At 34.1% G+C, this 6,000-nt stretch overlaps 1 pseudogene across 1 annotated transcript; it reads right to left on the reverse strand.

Annotated features, from left to right (window-relative positions):
- Window positions 1–285: 285 nt before the first annotated feature.
- Window positions 286–3,002, reverse strand: LOC145595428 (wall-associated receptor kinase-like 20; annotated as a pseudogene). The gene is made up of 3 exons (XR_014102947.1): window positions 2,214–3,002; window positions 2,044–2,103; window positions 286–1,356 (listed from the first exon to the last, which is right to left on the reverse strand). The product of XR_014102947.1 is annotated as a wall-associated receptor kinase-like 20 (transcript).
- Between the last annotated feature and the right edge of the window lie 2,998 nt (window positions 3,003–6,000).

Raw genomic sequence — 6,000 nt, forward strand, 5'->3', positions numbered from 1 at the left:
TGCTGTTATTGAACAGACAGCTAGTATGAGCAGAGGTTTTAGATTTGTCAATTTTAAGTGTGTTCTATAGCACACATGAGTTGATCAAAGTATATTGTAAACAACTGAAGTTGAAGCCTTCTGAGTATCAGATTTCAGAATCAGTAAGGAAGCTGTGCATAAATGCATTCCATTCCAAGAAGCCAATACATCATATAACAACTAACATAACTCTAAGCAAAGTAACAAACACGCGAAATTTTAATTTAAATCAATATCTGAAACTAAACATAAATAATCCTCCAGGAAAGTTTTGCAGCTAGTCTACAATTTCTTAGCAGTAGCAATGCTGATTATATACTCAATTTCTTCTGCTATTTCTTTCATGGAAGGCCGGTTTTGCCTGCGCTCCTCCAAGCACCCAATGGCAAGAAATCCTAACGCCTTCATAGTGTCTATCTCCGTGGTGCTAGCTCCCTCTTTCAACAGAGGATCTACAGCATCCAGCATCCGTTCCTCATCTACCAACCTCTTAACATACATAGCCAAGTTTACATCATCAGCCTCTCGATTAAAGTCTATCGCCTTCTGTGATGTCAAAAGCTCTAACAATACGACTCCAAAACTGTAAACATCACTCTTATCCGTCAACTGATAGTTCCTATAGTACTCAGGATCAAGATATCCAAGAGTCCCTTGTGCACAGGTCGAGATGTGACTCATATCCGTCTCAGCCAACCTTGATAACCCAAAATCCGAGACCTTAGCATTCAATTTCTCGTCTAGCAAAATGTTGGACGACTTAACATCTCTATGATAAATATTAGGATTTGCTGAGAAGTGGAGGTATGCAAGGGCCTCAGCAGTATGATAAGCAACTCTCAATCGATGAGACCATGTAAGACGACTATACCCTCCAGGTTTATGCCCGTGCAAGTGATCATAGTGTACCATTAGAAATATACTCGTAAACCATAATAGGTTGCTCAAGCTCAACACAACAACCAAGTAATCGAACAAGACTCTTGTGATTAACTTGGCAGAGGATTCGGACTTCATTCAGGATTTGATCAGTTCCTTTCGCATTCCCAACCTTTGCACACTTGACAGCAGTAAGTGTGCCATCATAAAGAGTACCTTTGTAAACGTCGCCATAACCTCCAGAGCCTAAAAGGCGGTCTCTAGAGAAGTGGTTGGTGGCTTTCTTGATCTCCCTACCACTAAAGATCTTGGCAGTTCTTCCTCCTCCCGAGTTCAGAACCTCTTCTCGTTCCTTCTTCAGGCGATCTTGTGCTTCTTTTATCCTGCGCTGACGTTTGTAATACATTGCAACTATGGTTGCAAGAATGAATGCACCTCCTATTCCTGATATTAAGCCTACCAAATAAAATAAAAAACTTTTATGTCAAACATATATTCCAGCAGAAATGGCCATTAGAATTTACTTTTTTTTGAGGCAATTGGCCATTAGAATTTGTTTATGAAGGTTTAAGGTGTATTTATCCTCAATTTAGCTTAGATCAATGGTTAATTTCCAAATTACTTTAGTGCGCGTTCTTGCTTATATTCATGTTGGAGGCTACCTAATTAGTACAGTAGTAATTAAATCTTTAAATTTTGTTATGTGTTTTTCCTAATTTCATGATTAGTAAGTTGTAAGGTTGTTACAATATATGTGTTGGTATGTAATTGTAACACATGTAAATTGCTTTATGTAACAGTTACTCGTAGTATTATTCAGAAACATTGATGAATAGTAGTTGTCATATTACATAGTACAATATGTAACAGTAAAAAGTTACACTAAAATCCTCAAATTCTAAAAATTCAACTTCTTTTACTCACTAAGTGCAAGAACATTATTAGATTAGTAATGTTATTTTTAAACATATAGATAGCTAGCCACGTAAAGGACAATAACCACATACGGAATATTACTCGTAATGTAAGTTCAAATAATTTAAGTTCATGCAAGCAAGATAAGTTTTATACAGAGTACTTGCGTTTCCAATTTGCATTGCACATAACAATTGAACAACAGTCAAGTAGTCAAAGAAGTTGTACCTGCAATTAAGGCAGCCTTATTTGAATCATCACACCCTCCTTGTTTCTCACAAACATAATCTGCAATTTTCAAACCCATCATTAATATCACAATTAACATAATCAACAACTAATCCTAGGATTACTACTTTTACATTATTATTAATTACCAAAAAAATTAATTAACTTACTTTGACTGCAAATTCCATTAACACCATCCCAATGAAGCCCAGAATTACAATAACACCTACTGGTCCCCACTGAGTTAATATCAGCCCTACACGTGGAATTCCCACCATCAACGGCACAATCTGCCTGAGTCCTACAAACTGGTTCCTGTGGTAGCATCCACTGGATCATCAACCCGGGCTCACCCCACTGGCTCACGGGCTTATTCGGGTTCAAGTCCACGAAACTCCTGTAAGCCCGACAACCCGCTTCCCTGACCCGAATAGAGTACGACGTCGTTCCACCCCCAGCACGAAAAGTACAACAAATAGGCGAACTCTCACACGCGGAAGCCTCACGTGTGGAGTTAACATACACGTGACAAAGACTGTTAGAGGAGCAGTTAAGTGGGGACCCCAAGAGAGATTGGGAGCAGTTAAGGAACATGATGGTGTTGTCACCCGTGACGTTAAACGGTGCCGTTTGGTTGAGTTGGACACCTTGGGTGGAAATATCTGATGTGATGCAGGTGTTGGGGAGGAAAGGTGAGGGCGCAATAATGAGGCGTTGATTGGTTGGATTGATTGATGTGATTGAGTAAGTGTTGTTGGAGGTTGGGAATAATAGTGTTGAGTTTTTATTGCATTGGATTTTGTAGTCTTGCTCACCGCACGAGGGGGCCGTGCTAAGTGGGTATGGAACACGGGTTGTGCCACACGGGGGGCATTCGCGGGATGATGTGGTGGTTGTTGCGGTGGAGAGGAGGAGCGCCACCGTGAGGAGGAGGTGGAGCATTTTGAAGGGGAGAGAAATTTAGGGGATGGAAATGTTGTGAGTTGGTGGCACTAATAAAATGAAATGGGTTGCATGTAGATTTATACGAGTACAGATTATAGAATTAGAGTATTTTTTTCTATGAAGTTTGACTTTTGAAAGTTGGTGACCAGTCAGATTTTTGTCATATTTAAGGTTCTAGTCTTCTAGAGTTATTGTCATTGGTTCAAAATATTTTGATGCTTGAGATTTAATATAGGATAGTTTAAGATTTATTTTGTCTAAATCCAAATTATTGGTGGGCGCATGCGGATTATAAAAATGGTTTTATATCATCAAATTGAGATGAATAAAGAATGGAAGTAAGCTAAATTGGAATGAGATAATAAAACAAGATGTTTATTATTTTTTCTAATGTGGATTTTTTGTTACTTTTAGGAATGCATTTAGGGACGTTTCGGGTTACTTAATAAATATGTACAATTGGTCGGTGACAGTGTATGCAAATATTTATTTTAGGTGCATATTTAGTGGTGGAGTATCGGAGTGTATCTCCTTTTACCCTGCTAATTGAGTTTATAGTTCTATATATGATCTACAAAAGTTAGTGGGATCTGATTTTGCAAATTTGCGTAAAAAAGAGCATTTAAAATTTTCATATACTCAATACATTTTCTAAATTAGGGGTATGTATATCTCAGCATAATTAATTGGTAAAGCATTGGATGTGAAAATGAAAGTTTGTGACGAAATATTTACATCAATGACTATTGTGTTTTTGTGTAAATAATCAAGATAGTGTTGTAATGGAATTGATTTTACATACAATATATTTTCAATGACTCATTTGACAACTTATACGGAGTATCAAATGTATTTTTTTTTTTTTTATGATGTTTCACCCGCTTCATCCTTTGAACTAATCAGGATTCGGGAATCAGTTATGGGTGGTTAGGTTTCATTCCCCAGAATTCAAATGTATTTGACTAAAAAAAAATGTAGTTGATCACTATCATAGAGCTTCACTATAATTAAAGATTTCAGTATACAACAATAATTTATAAGTGTTATATTCATGATGAGAAATTTTTTTGTATAGTTATAAGCAAATTCATTGTGATTACATTACACAATATTTTTCTACTACTGTACCTAATAAACGAGCCATTGTTAGTGTACAGTGTACTCATGTTGTTATTATCTCTAATCAAAAAAAAAAAAAAAAAAATGTTGTTATCATAAATGAAGCAAGGTTTTGTACCGTGGTTTGTGTTTAATTTATTGGATGAGCACGACACATATTTGGTTATTGACTAATAATGTACTTCAATAACCTCAAAAGTCAAATACTCATTTGTCAAATAAACAAACACACGCTTGTTCAACCATGAAGGCTTATGAACTGTTTAAGTTTGTACGAGTAGTAAAACTTGCATCCCACTTTCCAATATAAATTCCAAGTTCTATTCTGTCTTCCACAAATTTATCACCGTACCAACTAATTAAGAGAGTATTACTCAGTATAAAAAACCTTACTTCAAGTTGACTATTATTATATCTTAATCTAATTTTTAATTTCATCCAAAGAGAATTGACTAATATTGTTGAAAGTTGATTAATTAAGGGCCTGCTCTCATTGACTGAACTCAGCTGAACTGAACTGAACTGAACTGAACTGAACTGAACTGAATATTTTATAAGAGAAGGAAATTAGGAGCTGAACTGAACTGAACTGAACTGAATTGAGCTGAACTGAACTGAACTGAACTGAACTGAACTGAATTTCAACGTAAGAGAACAGGCCCTAAGTATGGGTGATAATTTATAGAATGATATATCTCTGAATTCTGACTTTTGAAAGTTAAGTTTTAACCACTTTTGTCCCATTTCATCATTTTCATATTCAAGTGACGAATGGAGGATACACGTACTCAATTCACATGAAAAATACTTCGTATATGTGAGAGAATTGATAGTATTATCAACGAAGCAGTTATATCATGCAATTTAAATTGACTTTAATCAATCCATAATATGTGACTTGATGCATAAGTTATTATATTTTCATTCTACTACCTTTAGTAGCGTCATATTGCATTATTGGCTTATTGCATCATCAACCATTTTTGAAATGGAGCAATGTTGAACAATGAAAATTGACCATAGACTACTTGTATCTTTCTTTATTCCCAAGACTTAATAATGAATAATTTAATTGTTTCCAATGTAAATTAAATATAGCAAAAGTAATTGTTGACTACCTTGGATGGTAATGTTTTAGTCGAGTAGCGTGTAAATAAGTAAAATAACCTAACCACACAAATCGAATCTCGTTTACATAATTATTATTGTATCCAAAATTAGCAAGGTAGGAAATTAAAAGGGTACTAAGGACATGGAAAAATATCATTAGAGCACGATAAGAAAGCAAAAAATATGCACTCAGACTCATAAGACCTATATTAAGCTATGTACTAAGCCAATAAACCGGCATAAATTATGTACTATACTTTGTATGTGAATGAATTTGAGTAATTAATGTATATTGACAACATAACAGCCAAGCGAACTACAAACTAATCAAATGCTAGCTACATTGTCTTAAACTCTTAATCATATATTTTAAACCCTAAGTAATAATAATATACAAAGTACTACTTGAAAACAACCTCTTTTTATTTTAATTCTTAAAATCTATGGAAAGATTTGAAAAATAATTCAACTCAATGAACTAACAATAAGTTCCACATAAAATGTTTCTACAAATTGTGATTCTAATATCAAATCTTTATAAAAGAAATTGTTATTATTATTATTATTAAAATTATTTATTTATTTGAAAGAATTTTTATAATTATTAGAAATTAATTAATAATATTACTAAATATTAATTCTTAATAGTTTGAATTTTTAAATATTATTATTGATAATTATTATTAATACTCCCTCCGTCCCTAAATTACATTCCTCTTTGGAAATTTACACGGGAATTAAGAAGAGAAGAATAAGACAAATAACAATAATTAGATAATACAA

The sequence above is a fragment of the Chenopodium album genome, chromosome 19 (assembly GCF_948465745.1).
Source record: "Chenopodium album chromosome 19, dcCheAlbu1.1, whole genome shotgun sequence".
NCBI lineage: Eukaryota > Viridiplantae > Streptophyta > Magnoliopsida > Caryophyllales > Amaranthaceae > Chenopodium > Chenopodium album.